This window comes from Ixodes scapularis, unplaced genomic scaffold (assembly GCF_016920785.2).
Source record: "Ixodes scapularis isolate PalLabHiFi unplaced genomic scaffold, ASM1692078v2 PGA_scaffold5__190_contigs__length_132052651, whole genome shotgun sequence".
Taxonomy (NCBI): Eukaryota; Metazoa; Arthropoda; class Arachnida; order Ixodida; family Ixodidae; genus Ixodes; species Ixodes scapularis.
In genome coordinates, this window is record NW_024609880.1 from 33,893,846 (window position 1) to 33,918,709 (window position 24,864).

Below are 24,864 nucleotides of genomic sequence, written 5' to 3' on the forward strand. Positions count from 1 at the left end.
GGGCGGAGAAGCGCGCTTCCCGAGGAAAGTTTACCGGAGGTCAGCTCGTTTGAGATGCGTTCACTGCCGAACTGTTGGATGCGGAGTAATGACGGCAACAAAGGCAGGGGTGGCATTTATTCTTGGCACGCCCATTTCTCACGAAAATCCCGTGGTACCTTGCTTACCTTCGAAGACTCTGGCCGTCCTATTCACGCATCTCTTTCTGTGGCAAGGTGCGCAGTTGAGCGAGTCGCTGTCTGGTAAAAATGAATAGAAAAAGCGCAAAAAAAAAATAGCACGGGGTTTCCCACTTGTTTCTATGGCGTTTTTACGCTGATTTATTTATTCGGATATATATATATATAAATATTTTGTCTTAATGGCATTTGGCTATCATTTTAACAACGCTAGGTTGAGATATATGATTGCGAGATAACAAGGTCGTTTGTGTTGCGACGGTGTGCTTGGCGCTCAGCTTCTGGTTGATGGCACTCGAGTCATCATGTTGGTTAAAATCATTGTTGCTAGGTACCTGATGCTCGATCTGAAATGGCAGAAAACACGTTTGCCCGTCCTCCGGAATGGTGAAAGCAATAGACCCTTTCTGAAAATCAGTCTGGCCACTTTGATCGCTATCATCATCTGTGGAAAGGCATCTGGCCATACCAATGGCGGCCTTCTAGTGACTCATAGGAAGACGTCGAGGATGCTTCTAAGCCAACGTTACTTGAACACTCAGTTGGCAAACTCGCCGTCGAAACCTGGGCCACTGGCGTCCACCGAGACCGAGCTGAATGCGATCACAGCGCCACTTATTGTCATTTGTCTGTACTGTGGTCACCTTGAGCTTTTAGAAAGCATGTTTTTGCGTAAAAACAAACGGCAAAGACTCTTTTTGTATGAAATTTATTGGAGTTTAGTACAAAATGGAGGGCGCGTGATGCTTTTATAATCTTTAGTTTGCAAGGTTTTTTTGCGGAACAATTAATATTGTTTTTATACAACCATGCCTCAGCGGTGCTTTCAGGTAGCGCGTGCCGACCTAGGTGCATTTTAACTTCATTAGCAATTCGCGGCGCATCCGCTGGGGAGATGGGGGTGGCACCCCTGTAACCTCTTCCGCTGTATCTGTTTCGGCGACAAAATGGCCGATAAAAGCCAAAATAGAAGTAACACGCAGTTTCTCGAGTGGCCGCTGCGGGAGAAATGGCGGCGTTGTGTTCGCCATTAGCTCGGTTCTGGAGGACAGATCGGGGCCAATTTTTCAGAGCAGTCTCTATGGCAATTTCCTAACTGAGTGGTTCTAGTAACGTTGTTCTCACGGGATGATGCGAGGCCGGTACATTCGGGGGGTCAGTACGACGCGACGTAGGAACGAAACACAAGAGCTACGTAAGCGTTCATTTCTAAGAACTCAGATTCAGTCAATCTGCTGGCGGCACACAATCGGCTTTAAAGCATTTTGTTGTATAGAATTTTCCTGAGGCATCTGAGTAGGTTGGAGCTTTGTTCTGAATGGAGGTTCTTGGTCACCATCAAACTGAAAGTGATCGAGAAAGAACTCGTGCTGAAGAATTCCTCGCGTGCCGTTGACTTGCAAAAGTGGCGGTGCCGATACAAGTTCATTTCCGCCATTGATATGGCAAAACCTAAACTGCTTTACGAACCACCAGATGGCACTGAATTTCGGAAAGGGTCTATTCGCTACGATGCAAGACGATATCGGCCGAGCTTCCCGACGCCGGTCTCAAGCTCTGGAAGTAGCCTTTCTTTGAATCTTAACGATTCGCACACTGCGTCTCTGCTCTTGTAATTGTGTTATATGCTTGTCTAGACATCGAGATGTTGGTCAGCCTTAGTAGGCGTCTGGTGTCTCGACTTTCGATGAGAATATTTGCCAGTGCAGTACCACCGCTATAGCTTCGGGCCTTCAATGTGCATCACACAGCAGTGATGAACATGAACGCACGCCGGAACGATGCCCATCCAAATCCAAATGGGCGAGGGTGGTGGGGATTGAACCCAGTATCCTTGTGGTTTTGCAGCTCGAGCTTTCGTTCCACGTTCTCCGAGCTGCAGTGCGTTAACCCAAAAGAGGTTATAATGGGCAGGAAGTGGCGTCTGTGTTCTTCACGTATGGAGCGTAGTGCAACGAAAGTAGGCGTGGCCACGAAATGTCTCCTCAGTCTCTTGGCCATTGAGACCATCCTTGTCTTTTTTCTCCTGCTAGTTTTGCCATGTTTTACCACAGTCTCGAGTAATGAGACTGTGGTAAAATAATAATAATAATAATAATAATAATCCTTTATTTGTATGATGCCCCAGAACAACCTATTGGTTACAGTGTGGTGGCACATAAAAAGTTTAAAAAGAGAAAAAAAAGAACACCTAAAACAGCACACAATCGCAAGCCCCCCCCCCCCCCCCCCCCCCCGACATATGCTCTCGAAATTAAAACATTTCACAATCATAAACCAAAAATATACATATCAAGTAGTCGTTTGAACGCAGCAAAATTTAAAAATATGTCTACATGAATCGGAAATTCATTTAAACAAATTTGCAATCTAGCCAAAGGGGACGGTCTCGTTTGGATAGATCTATAAAACACGCTTGAGTTTCTAACGACTCGGGCCTGTACATGAAAGTTCAAAGACGACACAAGATTGCTATCAATTTGGCCGTGTATCACTTTCTATAAAAATATAATGTCACGAGCAATCCTTCTTTTTGAAAGCTTCTGGAGTGAAAGTTCTCTAAGAAGGTATTCATAATCAAAATAACATTTTATATCAAAATATCTATCGTAAACAAGGCGTATAAATCGCTTCTGAACTCTTTCTATCCGTGCAGCGTCGGTCATTGTTAGCGTATTCCACACTGAACTACAAAACTCAAGTTTAACTCGTACAAGGGAACAAAACAATCGAACTACGCACATTATATTTGAAAAATCATGCGTCAAACGTGATATCATCCCCATCGTTCTAAAGGCAGAAGCAACAATTTGTGTAACATGATATGAAAAGGTAAGATTACTATCGAAATAAACACCAAGGTCACGATCTTGTTCCACACGTTCAATAGTGGAATTGCCGATAAAATATTGATGTAAAATTCTTTCGCGTTTTCTGCGCATAGACAGCACTTTTGTTTTATCTGGATTGACCAGCAAAAAGTTACATGAGCACCAGTTTGAGATACGTGATACATCTTCTTGCAAAAGAGCACAATCATCTTCCGAATGGATACTAAGATAAAGCTTAATATCGTCCGCAAATAAGAGCAGTTTCGCATTTTGTATGAAAAATTCTATATCACTGATGAATATAAGAAAAAGTAGCGGCCCCAAATTCGATCCCTGGGGGACTCCCGAAGTTGGAGTAAATACATCTGAGAAACTATTCAAGATTCTTATTCTACTCTTTCTATCCGACAGATAACTACGGAATAAGTTTAAAAGAGACGACGAAACGCCGTATAAAGAGAGCTTATACAAGAGTAAGTCATGATTAACCTTATCGAAGGCTTTTGATAAGTCAAAATACACAATATCAACTTGCCCACGTGTAAGAACAAATGGGACAGTATAATCAAGGAGAGAACAAAGGTTCGTTTCTACTGAACGCCCTTTTATAAATCCATGCTGAACGGTGCTCAGTTTTCGACAAAAGTAAAAAGAAAGACGGGCATGTAAAACTATCTCAAAAACCTTTGAAAAAGAACACAACAAAGACACGGGGCGGTAGTTATCTACCCTAGACGCGTCACCGGCTTTGTGCATTGGCACTATCACTGACCTTTTCCAAAGACATGGGAAAACACCATTTCTCAGCGATAGGTTAAATATGTGCATAAGTAAAGGGGCAAACAAATCAGCGCATCCTTTAATAATAAAGTTAGGTATTGTATCATCTCCCGCTGACTTCTTCGGTTTTAATTTTTGAATTGCCTCTAAAATATCATTTATGTCGACCTCATTAAATGTGAAATTGTCGTTCCAACCAGTAGCGCAGATTGAAGACTTGCTTTTGAATTCTTCCTTGGAATAGCATTCACGAAAGTAAGTTTGGAATAAATTAGCTACTTTTTCAAGGTTTGTAACGTAGTCCGTATCAGTACGTAAATAAATATTTCTTGCAGACTCTTTCGTGTGCTTCCTGACAAATCGCCAGAATTTATCAGGCTCACGGTAGAGACTATTTTCTATTTTGATTATGATTAGTTAAGTTAATGGACGCCGCCATGTAAATAGAAGGCAAACAACCGCGTTGCCATGTGGCACTGCCGTGGCAGCGCGGTTGTTTGCCCGCTGTTTACGTAGCGGCGTCCACTGAATCGTTGTCGAACTGGTGAGACTTGGAGCCCAAGACTTGCCTGTCTTGTAGAAAGTCGGCTTGTGGCGTACGCCCTCGACACCGCCCGGAGAGCGCCGTCTAGAGCGAAGCGTCATAGCGCGACCTGGGAAAGAAAGCGTGTCAGTCTTCGTACGCAACAACGCTGAGAATAGCACCGGGTTGGAAAAGACCGTAGAAGCCCCGCTTCCAGCAGGTGTTCACTTCCCTCCGCCGTCATGAGACTGCGCGTTCGCGTCGGAACTTTCTTTTGGTTCGCCGATCTATCGAAAGCCAGCCTCGACAACGGGCAGACGAAGCAGACAGCAGGCACGGAGCAGACGTTGCCTGTAAGTCCAACGTAGCGGACCGAGTGGAGAGCAGACGACGAAAGCTTGGACGAGAGCGCGTCGGTGCGCAAGGCGGTCTGGGATTGAGCTATTTTTCCGTCATCGATAGACATAACGTCATGCCAGGTCCTGCAGGGTATGCTAAGCGCAAGCTGGTCCGCTTCTTGCGCGGGAGTTGCGGTGACGTCAGAAAGACGCCGAGCTCTGAATGGTTCTGAACGAAGGATAGTCGGTAGACCACAAGGCACCTTGCTTAGAGGTCTATCCACTAACCTTCAATCGGAGCCAATTAGAGCTCGGCGCCTTTTCGACGTCACCGCAAATCCTGCGCAAGAAACAGTCGACTTGCTCGCCGAATAAGCCAAACGTAGCCGACCGAGTGGAGAGCAGACGACGGGAGCTTGGACAAGAGCGCGTCAGTGCGCAAGGCGGTCTGGGATTGAGCTATTTTTCCGTCGTCGATAGACATAACGTCATGCCAGGTCCTGCAGGGTATGCTGAGCGCAAGTTGGTCTGCCTCTTGCGCGGGAGTTGCGGTGACGTCAGAAAGACGCCGAGCTCTGAATGGTTCTGAACGAAGGATAGTCGGTAGACCACAAGGCACCTTGCTTAGAGGTCTATCCACTAACCTTCAATCGGAGCCAATTAGAGCTCGGCGCCTTTTCGACGTCACCGCAAATCCTGCGCAAGAAACAGTCGACTTGCTCGCCGAATAAGTCAAACGTAGCCGACCGAGTGGAGAGCAGACGACGGGAGCTTGGACAAGAGCGCGTCGGTGCGCAAAGCAGTCTGGGATTGAGCTATTTTTCCGTCGTCGATAGACATAACGTCATGCCAGGTCCTGCAGGGTATGCTGAGCGCAAGTTGGTCTGCCTCTTGCGCGGGAGTTGCGGTGACGTCAGAAAGACGCCGAGCTCTGAATGGTTCTGAACGAAGGATAGTCGGTAGACCACAAGGCACCTTGCTTAGAGGTCTATCCACTAACCTTCAATCGGAGCCAATTAGAGCTCGGCGCCTTTTCGACGTCACCGCAAATCCTGCGCAAGAAACAGTCGACTTGCTCGCCGAATAAGCCAAACGTAGCCGACCGAGTGGAGAGCAGACGACGGGAGCTTGGACAAGAGCGCGTCAGTGCGCAAGGCGGTCTGGGATTGAGCTATTTTTCCGTCGTCGATAGACATAACGTCATGCCAGGTCCTGCAGGGTATGCTGAGCGCAAGTTGGTCTGCCTCTTGCGCGGGAGTTGCGGTGACGTCAGAAAGACGCCGAGCTCTGAATGGTTCTGAACGAAGGATAGTCGGTAGACCACAAGGCACCTTGCTTAGAGGTCTATCCACTAACCTTCAATCGGAGCCAATTAGAGCTCGGCGCCTTTTCGACGTCACCGCAAATCCTGCGCAAGAAACAGTCGACTTGCTCGCCGAATAAGCCAAACGTAGCCGACCGAGTGGAGAGCAGACGACGGGAGCTTGGACAAGAGCGCGTCAGTGCGCAAGGCGGTCTGGGATTGAGCTATTTTTCCGTCGTCGATAGACATAACGTCATGCCAGGTCCTGCAGGGTATGCTGAGCGCAAGTTGGTCTGCCTCTTGCGCGGGAGTTGCGGTGACGTCAGAAAGACGCCGAGCTCTGAATGGTTCTGAACGAAGGATAGTCGGTAGACCACAAGGCACCTTGCTTAGAGGTCTATCCACTAACCTTCAATCGGAGCCAATTAGAGCTCGGCGCCTTTTCGACGTCACCGCAAATCCTGCGCAAGAGGCAGTCGACTTGCTCGCCGAATAAGTCAAACGTAGCCGACCGAGTGGAGAGCAGACGACGAAAGCTTGGACAAGAGCGCGTCGGTGCGCAAAGCAGTCTGGGATCGAGTTCTTTTTCTTGCGTCGACAGGCATGACGTCATGCTATTGGTCTTGGGGTATTTAAACGTCCTGTCAACGCAATCGGCCATTGACCTACCGCGCCCACTCTGCACCAAGTATCGGAATGGCGGCGCCCGCAAGTAAATCGGGGAATAGTGCGGGCACTTTAAGCGTAACTTGTTTTTTAGTTATGATACTTCGGGACCGGCTCTGCGTGAAGGGCCATATTCGGCCTGATCGTGGACCTTGTTGGGCAATTCGGGAATGCCGGATCATCGCGACAGCTCGCCGGTGCCGAGCAATTGCGGCCAAATTAATTAATGGACTCGGAGTCCGTTCATCATCTCCTCGGAGCGGGACACGTTGCGTAGCGCAATCGCTGGCAACAAATTGCTTCCGATCCGTCCGGGGAGGAAGTTGAGTAAGACGCTGTCTCTCGTGGGCCAGATTAGGAACGCTACGAAATCCCTGCTCGATGAATGGCGTTCTCTGTTGCGGAGCGCGCGGCCGTCCGCGTCTGGACTTGGAAACAGGATACGGGCGCCGAATATTTTTCCCTTCCGCCCAACACTTCGCACGGTGTGGCAATCTTGAGTCGGCCAATTTGTCACGCCCGGCCGATGATAAACAGCGCCTCGGTCGCTACACGTTGTCGACGTGATCTAATTAATGGTCCTTGTATACCTTCTGGGGGCGTCCCCCGCGGATACAGGGTTTACCAGGTTATCTTTTGACGGTGCACGCCCGGTGAGTTTCGGGGGGCGTTTTTTGGGCCGATCCGTGTACACGTGATTGATTCTCTGTCGGGTTATAACAAGTTTGCTGTTTTCTTTTTTTTTTTTGTTAATGTTTTTGGTTGAATGGTTTGCCACGGTGTACGGCGCGCAAATGTTTTGTACAGATGGCACTCGAGGATTTTCCTCACGCAGATTCCACACTGGAAAGTTACTTATAGCCTCGGGACTTGCGGGACTTCCTTTGTCATATCAAGATATTTGTGCTTGCTGTTTAAGCTACACACACACGCGCATTACTTAAGGAAAGAAATGAAGTAAAATATATCCGTTTTTTTTTTTTTTTGTTTTTTTTTAAAAGCTTACAGATTTGTTTAAAAAAAAGGCGTGAAAGTTACACTTATGCGGTTTGTGCTCGTGAGTTATACAGGGCTAGTATAGGGGGCTAATCTTTGGGATGAGTCGGTTAATTAATCGAAATGCGTTAAATGTTTAATCAGTGAAAACGGACATATGATTTGCATTAGAAACTTACTGAGCGTTATCGAAAATCACTATATAAACTCTTTTTAGGACGACTTGACGCTCATGGAACAGTCGGGTGCGCACCAAAGTTATCACTCGTGAAGCAGGCGCAAATCTAGCAGTGGCGGAACGCGGATGATTAGATTACGATCGCGTTCCACCACTCCTAGCTTTGCGTTTTTTTTTTTTTTTTTGTTATTTCGTTTATTACACAGTATTCCGTTGATTACACAATGTAGCACACCAGCACAAGGCGCTGGATAACATCACTGTTTTAATAAACGGCTACTTCTCTCTCTTGCGCCTGCTGCACGATTTGAAGATTAAAAGAACTTGCATCTCATCATATATTGTTGTTTAACGTGTCCCGGTGGATAGAGAAAACATCTCCATTAAAAAATGTCGGGATTCCGCTACATAACCTCAAAGCAAAAGTCGAGCTTTTTACCCCACCTGCAGCTGTCGTGCGGAACACGGCACCCCGAATTACATCACTAGGAGGGGGACCAAGTGTGACCCTGAAGACTGGGAGTGAGTTGAGGGGTTTCAGAAATGCCAGTATATATAGCAACTCCGCAAGTACGGATCTCTGACTTATATATATATATATTTATATTACACAGCAACTAGGCAGACATGTACAAATTACTCAAAAAAGGTAGTTAAGTTAAGTTACTGAGTATTGGCGCCAAAAGTAATTGGAGTAGAGTAGAAATTACGCATTCGTAATTGTAATTGAGTAAACTACTAACTACTGTAAAAAGTAGCGAGTTAATTTGAAGCTACATTCGAAGTTACTTTTTGTATTTTTGGGGTAGCAAAATGAACAGCAGTTTTGATCCGTTAAAACCCCGCGAGGCTAAAATAAATACAGTCATTTTATGGCTTGCGTTTTCACCAAAATAGTTTAATCACTCGCAGAAGCAATTGACTTTCGAAGTCCTTATCGGAGAGTTTTCCCCTTTTCCTCCTAAAGAAGTTCCCAACCAAGCTAAAAAGACGTTCCACCGATGCGCTGGATGGAACGGCAGTGCTGAATTTCAGAAAAAGCTGTGCAGGGTCGGGAAAGTGAGTGTCAGTATCTTCGGTGTCCATGACGAAACATGTGAGGTTAGCCTCGGCTAAAAAGTCTTTTATAAAAAGGAAAAAAAAAAAAAAAAAACTCTCCTTTTTTCTACTTTTTTCGGAAAGTTGAGATTTTTATGATTGGCCCCTCTTCATTCCCACGACGTTCGGAGAGTACGCTGAGCGAGTGCACCTGACTGTCAAGGGTTGAAGTCTCGCGCCACGACGATGAGACCATCCGTACGACTGCGCGTTTAGTGGCGGTGCTAGTGGTACGCTACGGAAGAAAAAATACTTTTTGGTTGAACAAAAGATGAAACAAAGTATACTTTGCCGCTGACGCCGGGCCCAACAAAAGGATTTCCCAAGGGTGACTCGCAATTTTTGCCGGCCTCTATGGTATCGGAAGGACGCGAAGGAATACGTGAACCAGCATCGTCGCTCGTAGAGTTGTAGCTTGAAGCGGGAAGTTGCTCCCATGAACGGATTATCCGTGTCTGCGTTTTTGGGCGGGAAAGTCCGGCTTTGGCAAGGGAGTATGCGCTGACGACGAGGCGTCCATGGGAACAGGTGCCCAGCTGCGAGGTCATCCTAGTGGCGCCTACCCGTGGAACCCCCAAACCGCTTCAGTCAGAGCTTACTAAAGGCAGACGTGAAAACAACAACAACCCTCTGAGTGTCCCCGTCTTTCACGGTTGCAGGTGGAGGTGCGGCGCCTGCGTGCATTACCGGATTAGGTCAGTACCCGACCAAGGCTTGTTAAGCATCTGTTCCTGCGTTCGTGCACGCCGGTGTTCTGTTTTGGCTGCTCGTCGCCACCTTGGCGCAAGGACGCTTGTGGGAACGGATGCCGGCGTTTAATTTCTGCGCTCAAACCTTTGTGGTGAGACAAATTAGCACTAGATTGCGAAAGTAGTTAGTAACTTGAGTAGAAGTTACCTAAAAAATGTAGTTAAGTTAAACTACTAATTACCCAAATAAAGTTGTAATTGAAAGTTACCAAGTTACCCGGAAAAGTAGTTAAACTACAGTAGTTTGATTAGAGTAGTTGAACTACGTCCAAGTCTGCAACTAGGACACGCAGGCGAAATCGGTTTTCTTGAATTTAGAAGTGTCAGTGAGAAACTTCCACAAATGTTTGACCGAAGTCCGAAAATCGCGCACCCCCCCCCCCCCCCCCTCTCCTCCTGTAACTTTGGTGCACCCGCGAGTTTCCCTTGAGCTTTAGGTCGTTCTAAAAAGAGTTGCTTTAATGGTTTTTGATGACGCTTAGTAAGTTTCTAATTGAAACAATAAGACTATTTTCACTAATTCAAAAGTTAATTAACGAATATTAATGAATTAGCCGACTTGTAGCAAAGATTAGCCACCCACATAATGTCCACCTGGCCATATAACTCACCTGCACAAACCGCATAAGTGTAAATTTTACGTCTTTTTTTTTTAACAAACCTGTAAAGCTTAATAATAATAATAAAAAAAACACCCTGTATTATAAACATATAGCTTTATGACCAGTCACGCTCCTCCGTATGCATGAGCCCACAAAAACGTTAATGCTCCTATTCTGTTTTGACCTCTTTATTCTCAACAGCTCGTAGACAGCGCAGCTTCGAAAGCGAGCGGACAAGCGGGACGAGACGCTTCATGTGTGGGGCAGTTAACTTCTTGCCCGACTGTACTTTCGATAGCGTAGCACAGACCTTGCGAGATGGAACGCATCATAGGACTTGTTATCACAATCACACAGCGTTAATTTAGGGAAACTTCCCCAGGAACCTCTTTCTCAATCCTACCTCACAAATTCCGACTTCCTTGCTGTCCCCTCGCTTTGGACAAGCATGGTAGCGCCATCGAAGCCCCAGATATTTAATCGCGATCGCTAACGACGCTCCGGCTTGTTTCCCAGCGGAGCCGCTTCAGGCGCGTGCGTGTGTGCGCTACGCCAGGGCGATCTATCAGCATTTTTGCCTCTGCGGCGGCGATGGTGGCTCGGCGACGCGCGACTGCACGACACCGGGAGATTAATCGTACGCCGCGAGACTTAGTCGTGGCCGCTCTTTTCCCAGCGCTACGTAGAACGACGAAGCACCCTGCTCCGCTGGCGTGGATCGGTCGCGCGCGAGGAGCGTGCGACGGTTCGTCACCGTCAACTGCGTCCGAGAACGCGTGCCTTTTGTACTGGCGTTCTTTTTTTTCGAGGTCCAGCACGTTTTACGCAGCACTACTTGCAGGGCATATCGTGGATGACAGGTTTAATCCTTCGTGTGGCATGTTATGCACTGCCCGACACTGTTGACGCGAGCATGGCGTCGGCGATGTATTCAAGTTTATTTGGAAAGGCTATTGTCAGCTACTAAACCTTGCCCTTAAGTCAGTGCTTTAGGTCAGCATTTTCCAGCACTATTGTAGTTTTAATGAAGTCCTTAGATTTTAGCAGAAAGAAAATAAACACGAAAACCCTGAAATCGCTTGTTTGCGCTGACAGTGTTGCACGGTGTACCATTCAGTTGTCGGGAACTAGAGGAAAAAGGGTAGTTATCTGGCTCATTGATGGTGGTGTTGTTCAGTCGGAGATAGTTAAAAATAAAAATGTCTCTGGCGTTTGCCAGCGAAGTACAGAACAAAAAGCAAGAACATATAAAGTGTGAAATGACCGAGATATTTAGACATCGTGACGTCCGTCCTGCGAACTATGGGGTTACTGCTTCATGCTATAGAAGAGTCATGTAGCCAGTACAGTACGACCGCTAGTCTGATTCCTTGAAAGGGACCATGCATTAACTTGGAGCTGAGATAAATTATTTTAGATTGGCATATTACTATTCACGTATCGTTTAGCCGGCCAAACAAAAACTAGTACACGAGTACCATGTACGAAAAATTGAAAATATATTGCCGACTATTTTTCACCTCCGTTCCTTCGAAAGGTCGATCCCCCTTTTCAATGTGATGCATACGCGGTAGCCAAATCACGTTAGCCGACCCCAGGTCACGCTTCGGACACGAGCACTACGCCTCTCGGACGTATGCGCTCGTCAACGATCAATCCATCGACGAATATTTGCATTTGCGTTCGTGGTCAACGGATGCCGTGACGTCACTTCATATCACTCGCGAGTGACAAGTTTCACGGTGCGCTTAGAAAAGCACGGTGGAAGCTCGCAGTCATCGCATCCGGGAAAATACTGCGTCACGACCACGTTCTGTCTCGTTTCGCTTTTCATTTGAAAAAAGCTAAGGAAAATAAGTTTAACGATCATTTCGTGGTCCCTTTAAGGTGCAATACGCAGTCGTGAAAACACGATTGCTCGTATGAGGCTTGCCGTGGTCGAAACGGGAAGGGGTGAGCACGAAACTCGGAGTCCCTGGGTTGCTCTGCACGCGCGATTTGTCCCTTCACGTTCTCCGAGCTGCGGTCCGCGCGCACTGCAGGTCTGCGCTGTTCACTCGCAAGACAGCCCTTTGTTCGTCATGGATGCAAGCTCAAACACGCTTTTACAAATGCACAGACAAAATCCGAAATATTCTCAGTTTAGTCCGAACGTTTTAAAGGGCGACGATTTACGTGAGTACGTACACCCTTCACAATACGTTAGGGGTGTCGGGGGTGCCCTCTTTTGATCCGGTCCCAGTGGCGAGACAGGCGCCGAGGTTCCTTTCGCGACACAACAAAAGAAGCTTCTGGCAGGCACCAGTGGTGTAACGGAGTATTGCTCATTTCCGAACATGTTTGTTTGTGGCCAGTTTGTACGGCCAGTGTGAACGAAAAGTTGCTGACCGTTTTAATGCTTTCACGCGAGGAATCTTCGTTGATTGTCTCTCGCGCGGGACGATGCCTTTGAGCTGCTCTCAGACACCGTGCGGGCGGATCTTTATGACGTTCCTAGCGCTTCGTGCCTTCGCTCGCTCAGCCGGAATGAACCCGCAGGTCGATGCGTGATTTCTCAAGACATCATGGGCGCGGGGAGCCGCTTCACGGCGTCCGATTCGCTCTGTCCTGTCTACGATTGATCGTTTGCGTGAAGCTATGATGCCTATGATCAAAGAGGCAGTTTGGGTAGACGGGGGAAAGTGAGGGAGATGGAGAAAGGGGCGAGGCCGACTCGAAGAGATGTCGTCGACCCGTCGTTTTATCGACACCGCGGGAGCTGACGTCTCAGGAGGCACGCATTGAGCTGTCTCTTCGTCGTAGTATTCCCGAGTGTATTCCCGCGCGGCTCATGTGCGCTTTTATGGGGCGAGCCGAAGCAGCGGGGGCCGATTGCACATACATGTAACGACTATTGGTCGCCGAATTCCACCTCCGTTGGGCGCACCGATGCAAACTGAAAAAAAAAAAAGACTATAGACCTGTTCATTGCTTATTACCCAGGCAAAAAAGAAAAAAAAAATGGCGGGTGGTTGAGTTGTGGACGCGTAGATGGCGGGGTAGTAGTGCCAAGATGGCGGAAGAGAGAGGGATATGATTCTCCGAAATTTCTCGTGCTCCTGCTCGTTGATGCTGGCCAGCGTGCTAACATTAATCCATACCTGGCAAGTTTTACGATTTTACCGTAAAGTGCCCGCTTTCCAGCGCTTTCTTGCGGTTATCGTAATGACAACAATATTTGTACAAACTTTTCCATTGTAAAAAAAAAAAAAAAAAAAGTAACTTGTTTTTGTTTGAGCTGCATCTCGCCAGTTTGCAATTCGGTGTTGGCCACACTGATACGTCGACTTGTATGCTAGGAGTGCAAGCTAGCCCTCACTGATCTCCATGCTACCGCTCGTTATAAGTGGTATAGCCGCTAACACCCATCCACCCATCCGAATCCAAAATAACTGTTTAGAAAATCTTCCTTGTGGCAATTTTGGTTGTGGCGCTCGCCGTGCATTGTGTTACCGGAACTTTTGCGCATGATCCCTTGAATCCACCTTTACAACAAGATGTCGGGGAAGAACTACTTTCAAGTGTTCATTCCCAGCTATTCGACTGACTTTATTTATCGAGACGTTGCGCAAGGGCGAGAGGTAGGCAGTTTGTAGTTTGTGCCGCTGCTATGTCAACATTTCGCACGCTGGTCGCCGGGACATTCTGTGTCATCTCGGTACGAAAAAGCATTAGGACTCTGCAAAACTAGTTGAAACCAACGAGAAGCTTAAAGGGTACTTTGGCCGATCAACAGATCACTAAACTATCTAAGCAGAATGCCTTTTTACGGCATTTTTGTTGAACAGAACGGGCCGTTCACGACAGCTGATTACACCTGAGACCTCTTTCAGAAAATGTTCTCAGGCTCAAAGGGAAGCTGCTAACTGCGATTGTGCTCAAACCAAGAGAGCGTCGATAATGAAGGGAATGGCTAGTAGTTTCAGGAGTGTGCCGTTCTCGGTCGCGATTGACGCGAGCAAAGACAATGAAAATGATGCCGAGCTTTATCCCATTATAGTCACGTTTTGTGGCTAAGTTTTGAAGAATAAAGCAGTTTTCGTATTTCTTCGCACAATTGTATTGTTTTTCGGCGTCCCCTGTAGTATTTTCAACATTGTAGGGTTGGCAGGTCTGTTAATCTATTTCAACATACAAATACGAAGCTGCCGGGGCAGGAGTGTATCGCACGTGACAAAAATATTAACCTGTGTTAAGAAAAAAAAAATTAAAATTCGTTAAGCGGAATACAATTGTTCCTATTTTAAAACACTGTTTTTTTTGTTTTTTTTTGTTTTTGAAGAATTGCACGAATTACGGTTCCGCCGACCAGACCCGTGCAGTAAGAGCAGGACCAGGGCCGATACTCCCAGCCACCGTCTCCGCCACCGTCCCCGCTCCTCTGGTTCTTCGCTCGTTCGAGAGAGGGCGAGCGGCGGGCTGTAGTTGGCGAATGAGTTTGCGAATACGCTTTCGACGCTACTTGGTTGACTCCACCTCATCGTGACGTCAACTGCTGTCGGACTTAAGCCGGAAGTCACACTGTTTATACCTAACACAAAAGACAGTCTGCATATATGTATTCGAACGTGAATCACCGCGAGATCCGTGCTTCGAATGCCGTATGGCACCGAGTTCAGGGAGAAAACGTGGGCGCGCGGCATTTGAACCATGGATATTGCTGTGACTCGTGTTTGCGGACTGTCTTTTGTATGATGTACACGAGCAGTGCGACCCCAAAGTAAAAGGGAGTATGGCGTTCATTTTTTTTTTTCTTTTCTGAGCAATATACCGCGAGCAAGTGTTGTAGAATGCCCCTTTGGCGCATAGAAATGCAAAGCCAAGCAGGCCAGTCAAAGGGCAAGATGGAGAACGCGCAGGGAACGCGCGATGACGAGGCCTCGCCCAGCACGCGCCGTCATTGGTTGAGAGACAATACCAGCTAGAAGACAAGGCCCGACCATTACGTCATCCTTGGCTGTGGCGCCGTACCGCAGTATTTTCAGACGTTCAGGTATAAGCACATGATTTTTGATAATGGTACTTTGCTACTGAGTGATGCATCTTATATACCTCGCCTGATCCGTCGTAATTTACTGTCCTGATTGCCCCCTACGACCATCCCTAACTTTTTTGAACATCAACGCCTCGGCGCGTGCACTAAAATGAGATTTTCAACTGAACGACAACAAACATCGCAGTGTCCGCCGGGAATATTTTAGATGACAGTGATAAAATATAAATATCCAGTAATGAAACTTTTGGACGCGTATAATATTAATTCCGCTGCTCTCCATTTTTGTTTTGTTTGCTTGTTTACATTAAATAACATGTTTTTTCTCCCCCCAGAATTGTAAATTTCTGCCTTTCTTGACAAAAGATTGTAATGTTCCCGAGAACTGTAATTGTCTGAGTATAATAATACGCAACCCAATTAGCATCAATGAGCAAAGCATACTGACTTCCTTCTCCGGACGCATCAATAAAAACATCTGTTCTTTTTACAAAGTACCTTAACAGAGGCCACTTTGGTGCAAGTGCCGACGCTTTATGCATTCACTGTGTGCAGCTTGTTCGCAGCATAGGAGTGTCGGCATAGGCCCATAACAAAAGGCAGGAGCTGACATTTGTTGTGGTAGGTGGAAACAAAGGAAAGGGGTGTATGCTACTTCTTTGGAGGAACGAAGGAAAGAACCAGATCGATGCCTTGACACAGGGACGATGCTATCTCTAACTACGTCTGTACGGCCTCGCCCTCGGGTAAAAATCTAACGGTTGTTCTTTTCTGGTCTTTGCAGATGACGCTCGCGGGAACTAGCCTGCTCTTCGACACCGGAAGTCTGGTGAGTTTATTTGACAACTCGAGGGTAGCATTTGGACTCCAGTTAAACGCATTTTTTATGCGTCTTTTTTTTTTTTTTTTTTTGGGCCACATCTGTTGTAAGCTTGTTCCGTAGAAGGCGGTTTATGTTATGTCTGAATGTTGTGCCGTTTTGTCTGACCAAAAAGATTGATGAGGAATCTGGGAAAATGGCCGCAGGATTCGTTTTATGCAATCATTTTTTTAAGTGTTTTTTTGCTGGTATAGATGCGTTTATGTGAATGAAATGCTTAGCCATTGAGTGTCTAAATATGCCATTTCTGTGCCCGCGTTTGCGTTCTCGCACATGTCGTGTTTCATCTTGCTCAGACACCGAGAGAATCAAAAATCTGCAGCAACGATTGGCTTCCTTAGGCAGAGTCCTGTTTCCGGCTTTATTATGCTATGTTATATCATATTTCAAACTCGCACAAATTTTGATCGAGCCAATCTATCATATTGCGTTCTCTTTAAAGGGAAGCTGAAGAGGCGCTTGAGAAAAACGAGTTAGAAGTGAATTCTAGAGTATTCTTATCCCTTGAATCTGAATATCGGGTTCGTTTACCCCGAAGACATGTAACTAATCACAAGAAAACACGAAAAACCTCCGATCAGTCGTCCCTGTCATAAAAGGATATTTCGGCCACCAAGCGCGTGTCACTCGTGTGGTGACGTCTTTTTCGGACTTTCTTGAAAATAGCAAGAGTGCGCGTGCATAGCTTTCATTGGCGCTGAAGATGCGCGAGAACGGAGATTCCAAAAACTCTGGATATGACGTTACGCTCCGGGAAGGAGGGGCTTCAGCGGTACTTTTCAAATGATTTTCAGTAGCCTCCGTGCACCAAATCGAAAAATAATCTCGCTATTCGTGATCCTGGTGGCCAAATGAAGCCGGTTCAGGTATTTTTACTCAAATAGAGAACCGCTTCAGCTTCACTTTAAACGGGTTGCTTAAGACATTTATTCGATTAAGCATTTTTTAATAGATATACAATTGTCACTAATATGCAGAAAGCAGTATTAATCGAGGTTTTATGGTGACGTGAGTAAACTTCTCCCTGGGAAACCCAGACTAAGGTCTAGTTTTCTTTTTTGGATAAAAGAGGAGTGTAAAAGGAACCGCTTCGCATGTTCTGGAATTACGCAGCGTAAAACTTCCCAGTTTAAAATCAATTTCACGCCAGTAGCCGAAATGTGGAGCTATCCGATATCGCTTATGATTTCGTTTCACAATAGCGGTTTCTAGCTACGTGCGCATTAACACTTTTTATCGAATAGTTGAGCAAGCTTTCACACGCGAAAGCGGCGCACGGATGGCATTAAATCACGTGATGCTCTTTCCCGCATTTCCATGAACACCGCATACGAAACGCTCGATAAACACTTTCACCTTCCCCTAAGAAAACAACAAGAAATACATTTCATGACAGCTTCACAAGCAGCGAACTTGTTCCGCTCACGGTTTAGCAAACCAGCCATGAAAAAATGGTTGACCCTATCGTTTATTAAAATATTTCTCTTCTCTCTCTTTTTCGATATAAAGAAACCAGCTGCCGTCGATTGTATATCACAATCACGTAAGCCTATAGGTCAGCGCAGCGGACGACGAATCGATACCCGTTCCAGACTTTCTCCCGTGTTCTTTTTGGTGTCAAAAACAGACGTCCTTCCTTATATTTCTGACCCGTCGCCCCGCGTATATAACACCGCACACGCGGACGCCAACGGTTCCATTTCTTCTATCCAAACTTTCGGGCGCACGGCCCGTGTTTGGTCATCGGAATTTTTGCTGCTGGCACCGCTAGGTCAAGTGGAGCGACCGATGATGGAGCGTTCCTCGGGTCCGGCGCTCCGCTGTCGACACGAGCAATACGAGCTGGAAGTCAAGTTCTGTTTCTTTCTCCCCAATACGTCACCACTAGTGGCCCCACGCAGCACTGCGTGACTAGCTTGCCAGCGCTTTTCGCAGCGTCTCACGAAGAGTGCGACTAAAGCACGCGGCGACGCCATGACGGACGCCTTTGCCGCTTGGGGCGTTTTGGGGGATCCACAGGTGTTGACGTCACGCTGGGGCCTTCTCTTCAAGGCGGTATTGGTGCAGGCGTTGCGCAGCTCTTGAAATGGCCGCGCCGCAAACACAGGCTACTTGTTTCACCTGGGAAACGTCCGTGGCGTCAAGAGGGCTCTTTGGTGCGCGGACGCTTTCAAAAGCATCAAGAGTCAACACGCGCTGCCGAGCAAACAGGCAGACAAACATTGCGCTGTCTTTGTAAACAGGCAAACAAATGCAGCTCCCGCTCTGGCTCCTCCTTTTCCGAAATTCCGCGGTGCTCGCAAAACCAAACTCAAGTCGAGATTTTTTTTTTCTCTTCAATCTGGCCCGAAAGACGTTCCGTTTTTCCCGTTCCCACTGTCACTCGCTATATGTTCGTCTTTATATTTGCGCTCCCCTGAAATAAAACGAAAAAAAAAATGGTAGGCGTCTAAAACCCACACGTAAAAAAAGCAACAAGGAAGCAAGCCGCGCGCTCGGCACGCTGCGGAACGAACAAAACGGACGGACTCCGGAATTTAATACTCGAGTGTAAACATCGCCGCGAAATATTGCGAGACGAAGAAAAATAATAATAAGAGCGCTTTCCGCACCCAGAAAGGCATCGAGTGTCAATATGGGAGTCGGGGGTTTGGGCGCCGCGGAAGATGAAAACTGTTGCGCGCTTGTGATAGCAACCCCCACCTCCCTTTTTGCTGCTTCATTTTTGTTCTTCTACTGTATTTTCCTACCCGACTTCGCTGAACCGTTAATGTAATTTTAGTTCTGTTTCGCGCAGGGATTCAATACCGAGGGGTTCTTCCTCATTTCGATCTTCTCGCGGCGCTATGCGTGCCGCCTGTTTTCAATTTATTGCCGTAGCTTTCCCTCTGTCGGGTAATCACTGCTGTCGCTATAGCTGAGAGCTGGAGAGAGAGAGAGAGAGAGGGGGCGAAGTGTAGCTCTTACAACTCGGGTACTCATTTCTCGCTTGGCCGGAAATCACCTGCGAGTGTCGTCGCCCGTTTCGTGTGTCGGGATGAGCGGCGTTTTCTTGTCGGGACTCCAAATTGGTATTTGGTGCTTGGCATTCCGCCCGGGAGCTTTTTGGGGTCCTCGACACGCTCCTTTACCCCGCTGCCTCTCGTCCATTGTTCACGAGAGATGGAGAGACCGGCTCTTACGTGTACCCAGCCTCAGGCGGAATTTGTTCTTCTCTGCCCCTGCCGTTGGTCTTAAGCCGCAGTCCCACCTCTCATACGTCCTCAATAGACGCGGAGTTTGCTGCAGCCACGATGAGAAAATTATTTGTGGACACGGCCCAAGTATGTTTCTAAGCATGTTTGCGTCGCATATATTACATCTCTGTACGGGCCATGACCAACCGAAAGCCCTGGTCAGGCCGTGCCGTGCCGGGCCGTGCCGGGCCGGGTCAGGCCGGGCCAGGCCGGGTCGGGTAGCACGCATTGTCCTCAGGCACGGGCCGGGCCCGGCGCTCAGATGGGTCGCACCTGCATCGGTGTTAGCGTATGAAGGCAGTACATAAACTACGAAACTCTCAGTTTTTTCGCCTCGATATTCTAATTCAACAACACGTTTGCCCTCCGACAAACGAAGCATCGGCTGTTTGTTTTCTGAGCGAATCGCCGACCCTGTCTGTCCCAAGGCGGCTGCTCCGGATTTTGTAGACGAACCACGCGAGGCTCGGCCCCTCGTTGGGCCAAGCCTCGGATCTGGGAGACTCGTATTGCTCCTTTAGCCGGACCGTGCCCGGGCCGTGCGCGGGCCGGGCCTGGCCAGGCGGGCCTTCCGGTGGACCGGGCTCCGTTTCGGGTAAGATGGAGAGTCAGCGGGCCCGAGCCTCAAAAAGTATACCCGTGTGGTGCTTTGTAATATCTGTTCTTGGAACATTTCCGAATACAATTTTTGTATGGCCGATGCGTCAGGGCCGTCTTACAAGAAGCGCGGTGAGGGCGGCTCGAGTGATGTTCGTGCGGTGCGTTTTGTTGCCACGTCACATGTTGTGTGTGCCAACATTGGTCGAAACATTCGCGCAGCTAACGCCATGTTTTCATGTGTTTTTTCCTGTTTTTTTTTTTTTTTTTTCTTGGCGGGGGGGGGGGGGGGGGTTATGTTGGGTTTGCGACATTGGTCATTGTGACACGCCGACTCCCGTGACGTAACTTGTTGCCAGTTCGAGAACACTTTATGTGCCTTACGCGTATAGGCCGCTGAATCTGTAGGGAACCTAGAAGATAAGGCCTGCTCAGGACGTCATCGTTGGTTGACTTGGGAAAACAGGCTGGAGCTTGACGAGTGTCTCCTGAAAGCTTCACAGGCTTTCGTCGCGGTGTCGCCGCCCGTTAGCGTATACGGGTTACGAACACGTATACGGGTTCAGCTCGTCTCTCCACACGCGTAAGCTGTTTAGCCGGACGCTTTTATATCTTTCGTGCCCTCCAATGCCCCAATGCACGGTTTGACGAGTCGGATTTGACGAACGTTAATTTTAATTCTCTCGAAAACAAGAAAAAAAAAAAAAAACGTTAGGAAGAGCTTTGGGTAGACTAAAGTCTAGTTTATTGTGTGCCCGCTAAGCGAGCCGTGACGGAAGTGGAACGCTTGTTCGTGCCGAGAAACAAAATGTGAAAAAAAAACATGCACTCTCATAGGCGCCACTAGCGCAGTTCCTGTGGCCGGATTTCTCGTTTCGCTGATGCGTAGCGCCAGCTGCGCCTCAGGCGTCGAGTTTGGGACGAAGTGTATTCAGCGGAGGTTACGTAGGTACGACGGACGGCCTATACGCGTGTGCAGCTGGTCCCGCGCTGTGGACTCTAATGAGGGCCTCGTATACGTTTTATCGTTATTGTTTTACAGGGTTTTTGTGAAATGTGTTACCTGGACTATTAATCATTTCATATATCATATATTTAATATATTTTACTCAACCTGACAGGTTCTGCGCAGCGCGGTGTTTTACACGCTCCTCGCAAATAACGAAAACTCGTGTTTCCTTCACTCTAAAGAAAAGGGTATCACATTACATCCTTTTGTCCCATATTATACACCCCAAAAATTTTACGAGGGGCTTGATAACGGTGTGATATAACGTTTTAAATAGCTAAAGTGCGTATCAAAGACCACATAAAGAAAACACTGAGCTTTTGCAATAAAACCAAAATAAAAAACTTTTTTTTTTGTCGGGAACACGTACATTAGCTATTTTAATAAGTTGTACCACACGGCTATCAAGCCTCTCGTCACATTTTGTGCCGTCTGTTCGACTATAGGGCGCTGTACGTCGAAATGAAGTTTTGGGGTGTATTATATAGGACAAAGGGAGTAAGCATACACCTTTTTTTAGAGTGTTGGCGTGTTGGGGGCTGGGTCCTATTACATGTTCCGTTGGCGTCAAAGGAGTGCCGTCGCCTTTACATTCGCAATATTGGCACTTAACGTTACGTTTATGTTACATTTGTATGTGTTTTAAGCGTACATTTGTGTCTGTTTTAACTAATATTTTTGTGCGGTGCATCTTGTATAGATAAAGTAAAGCGGCCTGACGGAAGTTTTCGAAGCAGCACTATACTTAGCACTTCCGAAGCACTTGCATGCGTACGCGCGTTTTAGGACATGTTTTTGTTTTGTGTGTGCTTATTTTGGTTAGAGGTGCTTAGAGATTGCGGGTAATTCAAAATAAATATCCCGCGAATCGTCATTATAATTCCTCCTCCACATTGTTGACGAACGAAACGTGTCGTTTGTATTCGCGCCTCGAATTTCAGTTGTTGCCCGGATGCCGTGAAACAACCTGTCCGTCCCAAATCCTGCCTCGATTGTCGCTGCTCAGTTGGCAACGTTGCACACTGTATTACTCGACGGAGCTACTTTGTTACTAGCCGGATTATCACAAAGGCCCAAAAAAAAAAGTTGTTTTGGGGAGTGTAATGCGACCTATGTTGAACGCGCTGCCAGCGAGAGTGTAAACAGGTCGTTGTGGTACGTTCTGCGAGAAACCCGAGCAGGTTTGCGCATTAATGAGAGTCCCAGATTTCATCGTGTCGTGTTGCGTTGTTTTCATCCCTCGCGAGACCTTAACTTTTCTGACATCAGGTTCGCTTAAAGTTTACACTTGGGTACTTCGATATTCAGTTTAGAGCGTTCATTTGTGCTCGGAATGACAATCAGATGCCGATTAAATTGAGAGAGCTCTAAAGAGACCAAACAGAATTATACCCGCTGTTCGAAAGTTTATAATTGTGCTGGGTTAAACTCGTAAAACTGAGTAACTATTCAGATATGAAAGGAAAGTCACGGGAGCTTTACATCTGGGTTTTTTCGCAACTTTCCACAGCCTAGATTTAAGGGGGGACGTTAGGGTAAACCAACGAAACATGGGCCACTCCACTCTGTGTAGGTGGATGAAAAGCGAAGCTGTTCAGCAGACGACACATATGTGGCGCACAATTTTGAACAAAGGTACGGACACATTTATTGTCTTGATCGGGGGTCATCGTGACGAAATGTACGCGCACACATGTCAAGGACTATCGCCGCCCCGAGGAGCCGGAGAAAACTAGACACGCCCGACGGAACCGCCACCGGGCGAAAGGAAAGGAAACTACGCACGCAAGCGGCTTGGAACGGCGACAAAGAGAGGGCGTTGCGAGCCCTCTCTGAGAGTGTTACGTACGCACACGAAAAGTCCAGGGAACCCTAGCCATAAACAGCTTTGCTGCAAAAATCGATTGTTCGCTTGTCATAAAATTATACGCAGCTTGAGGAACAAAACTAAGAGGCGGCAAGCGCGGTCGAGCGCTCAAAGCGATTTAAATATGGCGCCAAAATTCGCGCCTCCTGTTATTTAAAATTGATAGATGCACGTGTTTGTTTCTATTTATTTATTAATTAATACATTGAAGGTCTTACCATAGGTAAAGCTTACCACCCCTACAAAAATATGTATGGACGTCCTATGTCCATACTTTTGCCGTTCTATCACCTCGTTGTCCATCCTATGGATTCCTGTAGTCAGTTCTTAGACCGTCTATGTACCATTGGTTTGCCACAGAATGGACACAAAAACGCTATAGAGATCTTCGCGAAAGAAAAAGTTTTTCATTCCTTCCTATTTCCGTTCTATGGTCCCGGTGAGTCTATGGTCATCCTATTGCCTCTCTATGGTGTGAGCTATATATTGGGGCATTAACAAAGTGATGCCGGGTAGACGTTTTCTTTAGGTGTAGTGAGGTTTCCGAGTTAAAGAGTTGTTAATTAAGTTCCGGGTATCAATATGTTACATTGATGTCTAGAGGCATATCCAACCTCAGGGTATACTCATTGTGGAGATGGAAGTGTTTAGTATGTGCCGGAATAATGTCTTTACTTTCTCAGTGGGAGGTAGGTGTATGTGGGTCGCTGCGGCCCCCGTAGATATTCGCAACTTTCACAACCCATAGTGGGCGCGCTGGTGCCTATCGAAATTGCGGTCATCTGGATGATCGTCGTTAAAAAGCGGTATACTAGGCTGGGTCTGCGCGCGACGCGTAAGTAATTGTAGTTTTGCTATATACGCGCAGTATCAGAAATTTACTTTGTTTTTTTTTCACGTCAGAAAAGTGTAGGCCAGCCATTTTATTATGATGCCAATCATCCAGGAGCTAGGGAGTGCGATTCTCACACCGCGGTACCACCATCGCTTAAAGTGGCTTCTCTATGGACCCCGTAGGGACTCCGTGCAGACCCTGTATTGCTTCTCTGCAGACTCCATAAGGAGCCCGTGTAGACCCTGTATGGCTTCCCTGTGGACCCTGTATGGCTTCCGTGTGAACCCCTTACGTACTCCCTATAGACCTTGTATGGCTTCTTTGCAGACCCCTAAGGACCCTACACTCTTTAAAATGACTTTTACAGAGCACGTTTTTGCGTAAAAACAAATAGGGAAAAGCTCTTTTTGTAGAACCCTTTATTGGAGATCAGTACAAACTGACAAGAGCGTGATGTTTGCATACACTTTTAGCTTACAAGGTTTTGCGGCACAATTAATATTGTTTTTTACAGCCATGCCTCACCGGCGACTTCAGGTAGCGCGTCCCGATTTGGGTGCGTCCTAACTTCGGTGGCAATTCGCGGCGTGTCCGCCTGGGAGACGGGGGTTGGCATCCCTGAAACCTTTCTTCTACCGTATATGTTTCGGCGCCAAAGTGGCCGATTAAAGCCAGAGCAGAACAGTCACATGCTGTCGAATATCGATAGTCCCAAACCAACACACGCAGTCGTGCAGTTATCCGAGTGGCAGCTGCGGGTGGAATGGTGGCGCTGCGATCGCAATTAGTTTGGTTTTCGAGTACAGATCGGTGCCACTTTTTCAGAGCAAGCTCTTTAGCAGTTTCCCAACTGACTTGCTCTAGAAACGTTGGTCGGTGCGGACCCCATAGCAGACCCCCTGCAGACTGAGTGGCTTCTCTGCGGACCTTGCAGCGACTCCCTGTAGAGCTTGTATGGCTTTTCTGCAGACCCCATGAGGACCCTGTGTAGGCCTTGTATGGCTTCCCTAGGGACTCCTTGTAGACTTCGTATGGGTTTTCTACACGCACCCTATAGACACCGTAAAGACCCTGTGTAGACACCCTATAGAGTCCCTATGGACTCTATATGGTGCCTTGCCATAGAGAGGATATAGGATGACCACACATCACCCATAGAATAGGA

At 47.3% G+C, this 24,864-nt stretch overlaps 1 protein-coding gene across 1 annotated transcript in view; it reads left to right on the forward strand.

Moving 5' to 3' along the window:
* The window catches only part of LOC8037764 (leucine-rich repeat-containing protein 4B), a 305,952-nt gene that overhangs the window by 210,184 nt on the left and 70,904 nt on the right, over positions 1 to 24,864 (forward strand). The window contains exon 3 of the mRNA XM_042294355.1: positions 16,060 to 16,104. The gene's annotated coding sequence lies outside the window, so the exon portion shown is untranslated. The remainder of the gene's footprint in view (positions 1 to 16,059; positions 16,105 to 24,864) is intronic.